Raw genomic sequence first — 12,530 nt, 5'->3', positions numbered from 1 at the left:
GTTTTAAGCATGTTCTACTGACTTTGTCTCATATTAACCAAAGGACAAATTTGATCTATGTGGAGTGGTATCCACCATAGCTTCTACTCAGTTTCTGCCTTGTGAAATATCTCAGACTACAAAATACCAAGGAACACCTACCAAGCAATCACCTTACCAAAAGGGTTGACTCCCTAAATAACAAATAAGATGTTTAATTAAAGATAAGTCTTGGTGTCTTGTTAGTCCTTGTCATTTTTTATGTTTTTTTCCACCTTCCAGATGACATCAAAGAAACTCATGAAAATTGATAAATGGCTATCCTAAACAAAAATTCAAGTATTTCTGAATTCATCCTGCTGGGACTTTCCATTTCTCAAGAACTTCAGTTACTTTTTCTTGCCATCTTCATACTTGTCTATGTAGCTATTATAGTGGGGAACCTCCTCATTGTAATCTCTGTAATATTTGATAACCGTCTTCACTAACCCATGTACTTCCTTCTGGCAAATCTCTCATTTTTTGACCTATCTCTTTCCTCTGTTTCAACTCCCAAAGTGATTGCAGACTTCCACAGAAAATGCAAAACCATCTCATTGTGGAGATGCATGGTCCAGATGTACTTTATTCACTTCTTTGGGGGTGGTGAGATGTCTCTCTTGATAGCTATGGCCATTGACAGGTATGTGGCCATATGCAAGCCCTTGCACTACCAGATCATCATGAACCGCAGGATGCTCATTGGGTTTCTGGTGCTGTCATGGGCAGTTGGATTCATTCATACCACAAGTCAAATGGTTTTCACAGTGGGTTTACCTTTCTGTGGTCCCAATGTTGTGGACAGCATCTTCTGTGACCTCCCTCTGGTCATCAAGCTGGCCTGCACTGACACATATATCCTGGAGCTCCTGGTGATTGTGGACAGTGGGCTCCTGTCCCTGGTCTGCTTCATCCTCTTGGTCATATCCTACATCATCATGTTCGTCACCCTCTGGCAGCGCTCCTCCAGCACCTCCTCCAAGGCTGTGTCCACACTCTCTGCTCACATCACTGTAGTGATCCTCTTCTTTGGCCCTGCTATCTTCATCTATGCTTTTCCGTTCAACAGTTATTCTGTAGATAAGTTTCTGTCTGTGTTTTACATTTTAATTACCCCCTTTCTTAATCCAATTATTTATACTCTGAGGAATCAGGAACTTAAAGGAGCAATTAACATATTGTGCAGTCAGAACATAGTTTTCTGTCTGGACAGGTAAATATTGCTTGTGATCTCTAATTTTTGTGTATTTCTTCTCCTACTTTTGTATTTTCATTATTGTATACTTGTTCAAATAGTTAAAATGACAATATAAAATATTATTAATATCATTCGCTCCAAATTACTGGAATTTTTAAGGTATTTTCTTTAAGATTTAAATTGAAATGTTCATAATACAGACGTAATGCCTAGATATGAATATATTTTTCATGTACCTGCTTGTCTTAAAATGTTTGCAATATATAAACATAATGTCTCCATGTTAAAATTTTATGACATTTCAATGTATTAATATGTAAAACTAGAACACTTTAATATAACACAGAAGTTGGTGTTTGGCATCTGTTTTTAAAATCATGTTTTTTAAACTTGTGTAAAGTTTAAAAGATTTTTATCACTCTGTGTTTACTTTGTGGAGGTTATTTGGTAAAGTTCATCATTGAAATTAGTGAATTTTTTTTACTCTCTGGTTCAAATAACTATCCATTCTTATAAAACATATGAACTTATTTAGAAATTAATACTTTAAATAGCTGCTCATTGTTGAGGCACAAACCTGTAATCCTATTGGCTCATGAGGCTAAGGCAGAAAATCAGAAGTTCAAAGCCAGCTTCAGCAATTTAGAAAAGCCCTAACCAAAAAAATTAAAAAAAAATTCAAACATTTGCTTGACTGCACAAATAGTTATCTAAGAATATCCAATCAATTAAAATTTAAAATGATGTCTCTTTTACCCTTTCATGTTCTACCAAAAAACATAACTTTTTAAAAAATTCAATTCAATTTTGAAACTTTTTGGTTTTAAATATTTACTGTGTACCACATTGTTTTCTAAGCAATAGATAAACTGTTAATGATATATTTCTGGTCCTACCCTGTGGAAGATGATATCACAGAGTTACCTGTGTTAAGTATAGTGAACTTGGAAGAGGAGATGGATAAGACCAGGAATTTTTTTATTTTTATTGTTGGTTGTTCAAAACATTACATAGTTCTTGATATATTATATTTCACACTTTGATTCAAGTGGGTTATGAACTCCCATTTTTACCCCATATACAGATTGCAGAATCACATCAGTTACAATTCCATTGATTTACATATTGCCATACTAGTGTCTGTTGTATTCTGCTGCCTTTCCTATCCTCTACTATCCCCCCTCCCCTCCCCTCTTCTCTCTCTACCCCTCTACTGTAATTCATTTCTCCCCCTTGTATTATTTTTCCCTTACCCCTCACTTCCTCTTGTATGTAATTTTGTATAACCCTGAGGGTCTCCTTCCATTTCCATGCAATTTCCCTTCTCTCTCCCTTTCCCTCCCACCTCTCATCCCTGTTTAATGTTAATCTTCTTCTCATGCTCTTAGTCCCTACTCTGTTCTTAGTTACTCTCATTATATCAAAGAAGACATTTGGCATTCGTTTTTTAGGGATTGACTAGCTTCACTTAGCATAATCTGCTCTAATGCCATCCATTTCCCTCCAAATTCTATGATTTTGTCATTTTTTAATGCAGAGTAATACTCCATTGTGTATAAATGCCACATATTTTTTATCCATTCGTCTATTGAAGGGCATCTAGGTTGGTTCCACAGTCTTGCTATTGTGAATTGTGCTGCTATGAACATCGATGTAGCAGTGTCCCTGTAGCATGCTCTTTTTAGGTCTTTAGGGAATAGACCGAGAAGGGGAATAGCTGGGTCAAATGGTTCCATTCCCAGCTTTCCAAGAAATCTCCATACTGCTTTCCAAATTGGCCACACCAATTTGCAGTCCCACCAACAATGAACAAGTGTATGCTTTTCCCCACATCCTTGCCAGCACTTGTTGTTGTGTGACTTCAGAATGGCTGCCAATCTTACTGGAGTGAGATGGTATCTTAGGGTGGTTTTGATTTGCATTTCTCTGACTGCTAGCGATGGTGAGCATTTTTTCATGTACTTGTTGATTGATTGTATGTCTTCCTCTGAGAAGTGTCTATTCAGGTCCTTGGCCCATTTGTTGATTGGGTTATTTGTTATCTTATTGTCTAATTTTTTGAGTTCTTTGTATACTCTGGATATTAGGGCTCTATCTGAAGTGTGAGGAGTAAAAATTTGTTCCCAGGATGTAGGCTCCCTATTTACCTCTCTTATTGTTTCTTTTGCTGAGAAAAAAACTTTTTAGTTTGAGTAAGTCCCATTTGTTGATTCTAGTTATTAAATCTTGTGCTATGGGTGTCCTATTGAGGAATTTGGAACCCAACCCCACAGTATGTAGATCGTAGTCAACTTTTTCTTCTATCAATCCCCATGTCTCTGATTTGATATCAAGCTCCTTGATCCATTTTGAGTTAACTTTTGTGCATGGTGAGAGAAAGGGATTCAGTTTCATTTTGTTGCATATGGATTTCCAATTTTCCCAGCACCATTTGTTGAAGATACTATCCTTCCTCCATTGCATGCTTTTAGCCCCTTTATCAAATATAAGATAGTTGTAGTTTTGTGGATTGGTTTCTGTGTCCTCTATTCTGTACCATTGGTCTACCCGCCTGTTTTGGTACCAGTACCATGCTGTTTTTGTTACTATTGCTCTGTAGTATAGTTTGAAGTCTGGTATCACTATACCGCCTGATTCACACTTCCTGCTTAGCATTGTTTTTGCTATTCTGGGTCTTTTATTTTTCTATATGAATTTCATGATTTCTTTATCTATTTCTACAAGAAATGCCATTGGGATTTTGATTGGCATTGCATTAAACCTAGAGAGAACTTTGGGTAATATCGCCATTTTGATGATGTTAGTTCTGCCTATCCATGAACAGGGTATATTTTTCCATCTTCTAAGATCTTCTATTTATCTCTTTAGGGATCTGTAGTTTTCATTGTACAAGTCTTTCACCTCTTTTGTTAGGTTGATTCCCAAGTATTTTATTTATTTTTTTTTTTTGAGGATATTTTGAATAGAGTGGTTGTCCTCATTTTCATTTCAGAGGATTTGTCACTGATATACAGGAATGCCTTTGATTTATGCGTGTTGATTTTATATCCTGCCACTTTGCTGAATTCATTTATTAGCTGTAATAGTTTCTTTGTAGACCCTTTTGGGTCTGCTAGGTATAGAATCATGTCATCTGCAAATAGTGATAATTTAAGTTCTTCTTTTCCTATTTTTATGCCTTTAATTTCTTTCGTCTGTCTAATTGCTCTGGCCAGTGTTTCGAGAACTATGTTGAACAGAAGTGGTGAGAGAGGGCATCCCTGTCTTGTTCCAGATTTTAGAGGGAATGCCTTCAATTTTTCTCCATTCAGAATGATGCTAGCCTGAGGCTTAGCGTAGATTGCTTTTAAAGTGTTGAGGTACGTTCCTGTTATCCCTAGTTTTTCTAGAGTTTTGAACATAAAGGGATGGTGTACTTTGTCGAATGCTTTCTCCGCAACTATCGAGATGATCATATGGTTCTTATTTTTAAGTCTATTGATATGGTGAATAACATTTATTGATTTCCGTATATTGAACCAGCCTTGCATCCCAGGGATGAATCCTACTTGATCATGTTGCACAATTTTTTTTTATATGTTTTTGAATCTGATTCGCCAGAATTTTATGGAGGATTTTTGCATCTATGTTCATTAGAGATATTGGTCTGTAGTTTTCTTTCTTTGAAGTGTCTTCGTCTGGTTTAGGAATCAGAGTGATGTTGGCCTCATAAAATGAATTTGGAAGTTTTCCCTCTTTTTCTATTTCCTGAAATAGCTTGAAAAGTATTTGTATTAGTTCCTCTTTAAAGCTTTTGTAAAACTCTGCTGTATACCCATCCGGTCCTGGGCTTTTCTTAGTTGGTAGTCTTTTAATGGTTTCTTCTATTTCCTCAATTGATATTGGTCTGTTTAGGTTGTCTATATCCTCCTGACTCAATTTGGGCAGATCATATGACTTAAGAAATTTATTGATGCCTTCACTATCTTCTATTTTATTGGAGTATAAGGATTCAAAATAATTTCTGATTATCTTCTGTATTTCTGAAGTGTCTGTTGTGATATTGCCTTTTTCATCCCGTATGCTAGTAATTTGAGTTCTCTCTCTTCTTCTCTTCATTAGCATGGCTAAGGGTCTATTGATTTTATTTATTTTTTCAAAGAACCAAGTTTTAGTTTTGTCAATTTTTTCAATTGCTTCTTTTGTTTTGATTTCATTAATTTCAGCTCTGATTTTAATTATTTCTTCCCTTCTACTTCTTTTGCTGTTGTTTTGCTCTTCTTTTTCTAGGATTTTGAGATGAAGTATGAGATAATTTATTTGTTGTTTTTTTTCCTTTTTTAAGGAATGATCTCCAAGAAATGAATTTTCCTCTTAGAACTGCTTTCAATTATTCCCATAGATTCTGATATGTTGTGTCTGTGTTTTCATTTATCTCTAAGAATTTTTTAATTTCCTCCTTGATGTCTTCTATAACCCATTGATCATTCAGTAACCTATTGTTTGTTCTCCAAGTGATGCATGATTTTTCCTTCCTTCTTTTATCGTTGATTTTCAGTTTCATTCCATTATGATCAGATAAGATGCATGGTATTATCTCTACTCCTTTATATTGTCTAAGAGTTGCCCTGTGACATAATATATGATCTATTTTTTGAGAAGGATCCATGTGCTGCTTAGAAAAAAGTGTAACTGCTTGCTGTTGGGTGGTATATTCTATTTATGTCAATTAAGTCTAGGTTATTAATTGTGTTATTGAGTTCTATAGTTTCCTTATTCAACTTTTTTTTGGGGGATCTGTCCAGTGGTGAGAGAGGTGTGTTGAAGTCTCCCATGATTATTGTATAGTGGTCTATTAGACTCTTGAACTTGAGAAGAGTTTGCTTGATGAACATAGCTGCACCATTGTTTGGGGCATATATATTTATGATTGTCATGTCTTGTTGGTGCATGGTTCCCTTGAGCAGTATGTAGTGTCCCTCTTTATCCCTTTTGATTAACTTTGGCTTGAAATCTATTTTATTTGATATGAGTATGGACACTCCTGCTTGTTTCCGAAGTCCATATGAGTGATATGATTTTTCCCAACCTTTCACCTTCAGTCTATGTATGTCTTTTCCTATCAAATGCGTCTCCTGTAGGCAGCATAGTGTTGGGTCTTGTTTTGTGATCCATTCTACTAGCCTGTGTCTCTTAATTGGTGAGTTTAAGCCACTAACATTTAGATATGGGTTGTTCTTCCAGCCATATTTGTTTATTTATGTTACTAAACATGTTTTTTTTTTTCCTCTTTGATTATTTCCCCCCCTTTACTGTCCTACGTCCCACTGTTGGTTTTCATTGTTATTTTCCATTTCCTCTTCCTGTAATGTTTTGCTGAGGATGTTTTGAAGAGATGGTTTTCTAGCTGCAAATTCTTTTAACTTTTGTTTATCGTGGAAGGTTTTAATTTCATCTTCCATCCTGAAGCTTAATTTAGCTGGATACACGATTCTTGGTTGGAACCCATTTTCTTTCAGTGTTTGAAATATGTTATTTCAGGATCTTCTAGCTTTCAGAGTCTGTGTTGAAAGATCAGCTGTTATTCTGATTGGTTTACCCCTAAATGTAATCTGCTTCCTTTCTCTTGTAGCTTTTAAAATTCTCTCCTTATTCTGTATGTTGGGCATCTTCATTATAATGTGTCTAGGTGTGGATCTCTTATGATTTTGCACATTCGGCGTCCTGTAGGCTTCCAGGATTTGGGATTCTGTCTCATTCTTCAAGTCTGGGAAGTTTTCTCGTATTATTTCATTGAACAGATTGCTCATTCCTTTGGTTTGGACCTCTATACCTTCCTGTATCCCAATGACTCTTAAGTTTGGTCTCTTTATATTATCCCATATTTCATGGATGTTCTGCTCATGGTTTCTTAACAGTCTTGCTGAACTGTCTATGTTCTTTTCAAGTTGAAATACTTTGTCTTCATTGTCTGATGTTCTATCTTCTAAGTGTTGTACTCTGCTGGTAGTATTCTCAATTGAGTTTTTAAGTTGGTTTATTGCTTCCTGCATTTCTAGTTTTTCTGTTTGTTTGTTTTTTATAACCTCTATCTCCCTGTATATTTGATCTTTTGCTTCTTGGATTTGTTTATGTAATTCATTGTCGAAGTGATCTTTCATGGTCTGATTTTGCTGTCTAATGTCTTCCTTGAGACTCCAGATCATCTGAAGCATGTATATCCTGAATTCTTTATCTGACATTCCATCTGCTGCAGCTATTACCTTTTCTAAAGTTGAGTTGACCTGCATTGCTTGTGGTCCTTTCTTTCCTTGTCTTTTCATACTGCTAGCGTTTCTTTCTGCTTGGTGAAACTGTTGTGTTTTTGAAATTTTCCCCCTATATATTTATATTGCTCTTGTATAGTTGAAAAGTCTCCCTTGCAGGGGCGGGTGGTGGCTGTACTCCTCCTCCAATTGGGGTCATCTGTCTACCACACTGGCGGGCCACTGGGTCTGTTCTGCTGGTTGGTCGCAGGTCTGCCTACCTTGCAGGCGCGGGCAGCGGCTCTGCTCTGCCCCCCCTCCAATTGGTGTGACGTGTCTACCACGCCTGCAGACCCCTGGGCCTGTTCTGGTGGTCGGTCGCAGGTCTGCCTACCTTGCAGGTGCAGGCAGTGGCTCTGCTCTGCCCCTACACCAATTGGGGTGACGAGACTTCCACGCTGGTGGGTGGCTGGGCCTCTTCCAGGCATGGGAGGCGGCTCTGCTCTACCCCTACTCCAATTGGGGTGACGTGACTACCACGCCGGTGGGCCGCTGGGCCTGTTCAGGGTGTGAAGCCCAGGCATTTAAAACGCTGCAGAATTAGACATTTTTGCTTCCCTTCCTGGTCTTATTCATTCTCTTGGTCATATCCTACATTGTCATGTTTGACACCCTCTGCAGCACTCCTCAATGCCTCCTCCAAGAGGAAAAGAGCATTCCAAGCAGAAGGGCCTATCTATACTGGAATTGTAGAGTGAGAAATAGCTTATAGGAAAGAAGATAGAGCTCTATGAAGGAGACTGATAAACAAAAGTAAGTAAGATTGATGTTGAGATATTGTATGGAAGGAAAGACATCAAAATGGACAATTCTAGTGAATGCATTTTCAAAATCAGAAATGGAAGGATACAAATGGGACTTGAGAATGAGTTTCAATGTACTTTTGGGGGGAGCATTTAATCTTAAAGCCACATCATTAGCCTTTTTTATTATTGATATTATTTTTATTTGAAACAGTTCCTTACTAAATTGCTGAGGGTGGCTTTGAAATTTTGATCCTCTGACCTCAGCCTCCATAGCCACTGGAATTACAGGTGTGTGCAACCATGCTCTGCATGCCTATACCTGCACACCTGTAATCCCAGCAGCTCAAGAGGATGAGGCAGGGAGATCACAAGTTCAAAACCAGTCTCAGCAATTTAGCAAGGCCTGAAGCAACCTATCCAGACCCCATCTCAAAATAAAATATAAAAAGGGCTGAGTGTTGTTTCCCACTCTAATAAAAGATCACTGACTCAAATTTTAAATCAAATTAAAGCAAGCTCTTATTTGTGTACACAAAGGCCAGCCAGTGACAGTCTTACCAGAAATCCCAGACTAGAGATCAGTACCCCATCTTTCCAGGAACACAGTTTTATAGCAAAAAAGTTGCAAAGGTGGGTGTCTTGAGAATTTCCAGATAACAGAATTTTAACAAGCATAATACAAATGAGATAGTAGGTTCATTATCTACATGGCATGATATTTCAATGGGAGTAAATTCAGATTCAAACATCAGAATTTATGAGGTACTGCTGAGGTTTCAGAGAGGGTTGTTATCTGGTCAGGGAAAGATAGGCATGGGTGAGTTCAGAGCACGGGCAAGAATTCCAAACAAATATAGAAATCACAATAATTTATAGTAAAAGAGAAATTACCTTTTTATGACTTTGTGATGAGATGGCTCCCAATCTTAAGATGGATTTAGGTTGGGTTTATCACTGTGACTCAGTGATTAAGTACCCCTGGGTTCAATCCCTGATACCAAAAATAAATAAATAAATAAATAAAATAAAATAAAAGAAAGAAAGAAAGAAAAAAAAGAAAGTAAAAGATTCTAAATACTTTTAAGTTTGATATAGCTATATCCACTTAAGCAGAAAATAAAATAAATGTGACGAAACTAAGTCCAGAAAAATAAGTTATTGGTCAATTTGGTTAATAAGCCTGGACTTGAGTTTATGAAACAAATTGAATAGTAAGTTTACTGAAACTTTACAATAATCACTTTTAAAGACAAGTAAAAAACTAAAATTAGGGAAAACACTTCCAGAGCCTTTTCTGGGGTTGCATCTTTTATTTGATGGAATATATACCTCTAAATTCCAACTTACATATATTCCTTCCTTATCCTCTTCCTTTAAAGTATTTTTACTGTACTTAAGTTTGACCTTTTACTGTACTTAAGTTTGGCCGCAGACCTGTGTTCCATTCTAATTGAAAAAGCCAAACAGAAAAACAAACAGTAATTATTGCCACTTGTATGTAGATTCCAAAATATTTGATAATGGTTACTAAGTCTTTGGTAGGGTAGGAGAAATGAGGAGTTGAAAACCAAAAAGCACACAGCCTCAGGAAGATCAGAGGAATGGTAGACATTTTTATTTTGATATCTATTGCATAGCTTGGTGAATATAGCTAATACTTAGATTTCATACATTTTAGTATCATTATGAGAGTGAATTCTGAATGTTCTCATCACAAAATATGTTAAATATTTACAATAGTACTTATATTAATTAGCTTGATTTAATCATTCCACATTGAACAAAAGAATCATAACCTTACTTTCTAACCCACAATCCCAAACAACCACAATTTGTCAATATAAAAGAAAAATGCAAATAAATAACTCCAAACAAAATATGAACAAAAAAATTAGCTTTATTTTGGAAAAATGCTATGTCTGATAACTGATTTAGTTAATCAACTCTAGACACCCAATTGCTGCATATGCTGTATTTCTAATTTCTTTATTAAGGAATTTTTTCCTTTCTTAGAATTGAAGCCAGAATTAGACAGGCAATAGGTAAATCGAGTCAGGTTGGATCAAGGAGGCCAATTTTGAGTGAGTTGGGGAAATTGGAGACAGTCCCCCAGGGATTGAAATGTTAATTCCTTCAGAGCCCTTCCTCCACCCTTATCAAGAAACTGTCTGTGCTCCAACCTGTTACCAAAGTATCCTGTCCCAGGAATTGCCCCTGGCTACAGTGAGTGATAAGGTTTTTAATGTGTCCTCTGCTGCACCATCCTGCCTTTCCCCCTTCAGCCCACCAGTTTCCATCTTTTGGCCATCCCAACAAGGATTTCCCAGGCCTAGTCAATTACTCTACAGGGGTAGAGGGAAGGAGAACAAAGGAAGCCTAGGGAATATAAACAGAGGAGACCACCTAGCTTCTTAGGATACCAGGATACCAGCTGTGGCCCACTTCTCCCTCCCAGGAGAAGCCTATGTTAACCCTTTTTAAATAAACCCTGCTTTATATACTTGCTTCGGCCTGTTTCTCTAATGTTCAAACTTCAACATGTGAGGAAACAAGATTTGTCACCAATAACCAGTGGTATCAGAATGACCTCTTCAAAAATGAACGTGACACTAAAAAGTGGCATATATATTCAAAGCAAATAAAAATTTAAAATATTATTTTTTTCATAGCACTACAGATTTTTAGTGTGTAGTTGGGTATGACCAGTTTTGCTGACAATTAACAATATTGAGTATTTTCATGTAGGACTCTTGGTCCTTTGTATGTCTTTTTTTGACAAATGTCTAGTAAGATTTATAGCCCATTTTTAAATGGGATGATGATGATGATGATGATGATGATGATGATGATGATGATTGAGTTGTTTTGGTTTCTTATACATTCTGAATGTAAGCCCTTGTTAGATTATAGCTTAGTAATAATTTATTCTATTCCAGAAATTGTTTGTTTGACAGGACAGGAAACTCTGGACATCTGAGGAATTTTCAGGAATCAGGTTATTGACTAAAGGGTCCAGAGGGCAACTATGGCCTAAAACATTCCCTGGACAAAGAATCAAGAAATTTCCTGAACTTTATATCAGTGGGAGGAGGGGCTTGAATATTTACATGACAAGTGTTTTTTGTTCTATCTTTTTTAGACTAGACAGAGGCATTTACAGGTTTTTTTTTTTGTTGTTGTTGTTGTTGTTTTTCTGGAAACCTGAAATTTACAGAAAACAGGAAACCACCAACCATAATGCTCTTCTATAGAAGTTTTTGCTGACACCCTATGTAAAAATCTTTCTAACAAGACTAAGAGGAACATATATGTTACTCTCTGGTTTGCTTCATGTTCACTCTAATGATTGTGTTGCTATGCAAAAGACTTTCAGTTAGCTGTAATCCCATTGTCTATGTTGAACCACAATGCAAGAAAAGACCACTGACTCAGTTTTAAATCAAATAACAGCAACCTTGTATTGTGTACACAAAAGCTGGCCAGCGACTGTCTCTCCCAAAACCCGGCCAGAGAACAGCCCCCCAGCACTCCAGGAAAAAGTTTTTAAAGCACAAAAAATTGCAAAAGGGGGTTGGCTTGATAACTTACAGCTAACATGATTTTGGCAAGAATAATGCAAAGGCATATAGTAGATTAGTGATCTACATGGCATAATATTTTAAGGTAGGGAGTAAATTCAGATCCCAACATCAGAACTTAGGAGGCAATGCTGAAGTTTCAAAGAGAGTTGTTATCTGGTCAGGGAATCCCAGGCATTAGTGAGTTCAGAGCATGGGCAAGAATTCCAAACAAGTTTAGAAATATCAGTAATTTATAGTAAAACAGAAATTAATTTCTCATGACTTTGTGATGAAATGGCATCCAATCCAAAAGTGGAATTAGGCTGAGTTCATCAGTGTACTTTTGATTTTTTTTGTTGTACTTTAGAGATCTTATTCAAAATATTTCTGTTCATTTCAATGTTTTGAAGCATTTCCCATTTTTTTCTTCCTCATTTTCTGTCTTAGATTTAGGTCCTACATTTAATGCTTTAACCAATTTTTACTTATATAATGATGAAAGACAGTGTCTAGTTTTATTCTTCGGCAAAGGGATATACAGTCTTCACACCATTGTTAATTGAAGAGACTGTCCTTTTGCCAATGTGTTTGAACACCTTTGTCAAAGACTAGATGGCTGTGGGTGTATGGGTTTACTTTTAGTTTCTTAATTTTGAACCATTGGTTTATGTATCTATTTTTATGTGCAAATCATGCTATTTGAATTAATAATGTATTTTAAAGT

General features: G+C 36.5%; 1 pseudogene across 1 annotated transcript; it reads left to right on the top strand.

Annotated features, from left to right (window-relative positions):
- The first annotated feature begins 293 nt into the window (after positions 1–293).
- On the top strand, positions 294–1,235 carry LOC308648233 (olfactory receptor 4K13-like; annotated as a pseudogene). Its single transcript has one exon. The product of its transcript is annotated as an olfactory receptor 4K13-like (transcript).
- The last annotated feature ends 11,295 nt before the right edge of the window (positions 1,236–12,530 follow it).

Source organism: Spermophilus citellus, assembly GCF_964194105.1.
Source record: "Spermophilus citellus genome assembly, chromosome: 4".
NCBI classification, from domain to species: domain Eukaryota; kingdom Metazoa; phylum Chordata; class Mammalia; order Rodentia; family Sciuridae; genus Spermophilus; species Spermophilus citellus.
This window is presented reverse-complemented; position numbering and strand designations above follow the sequence as displayed.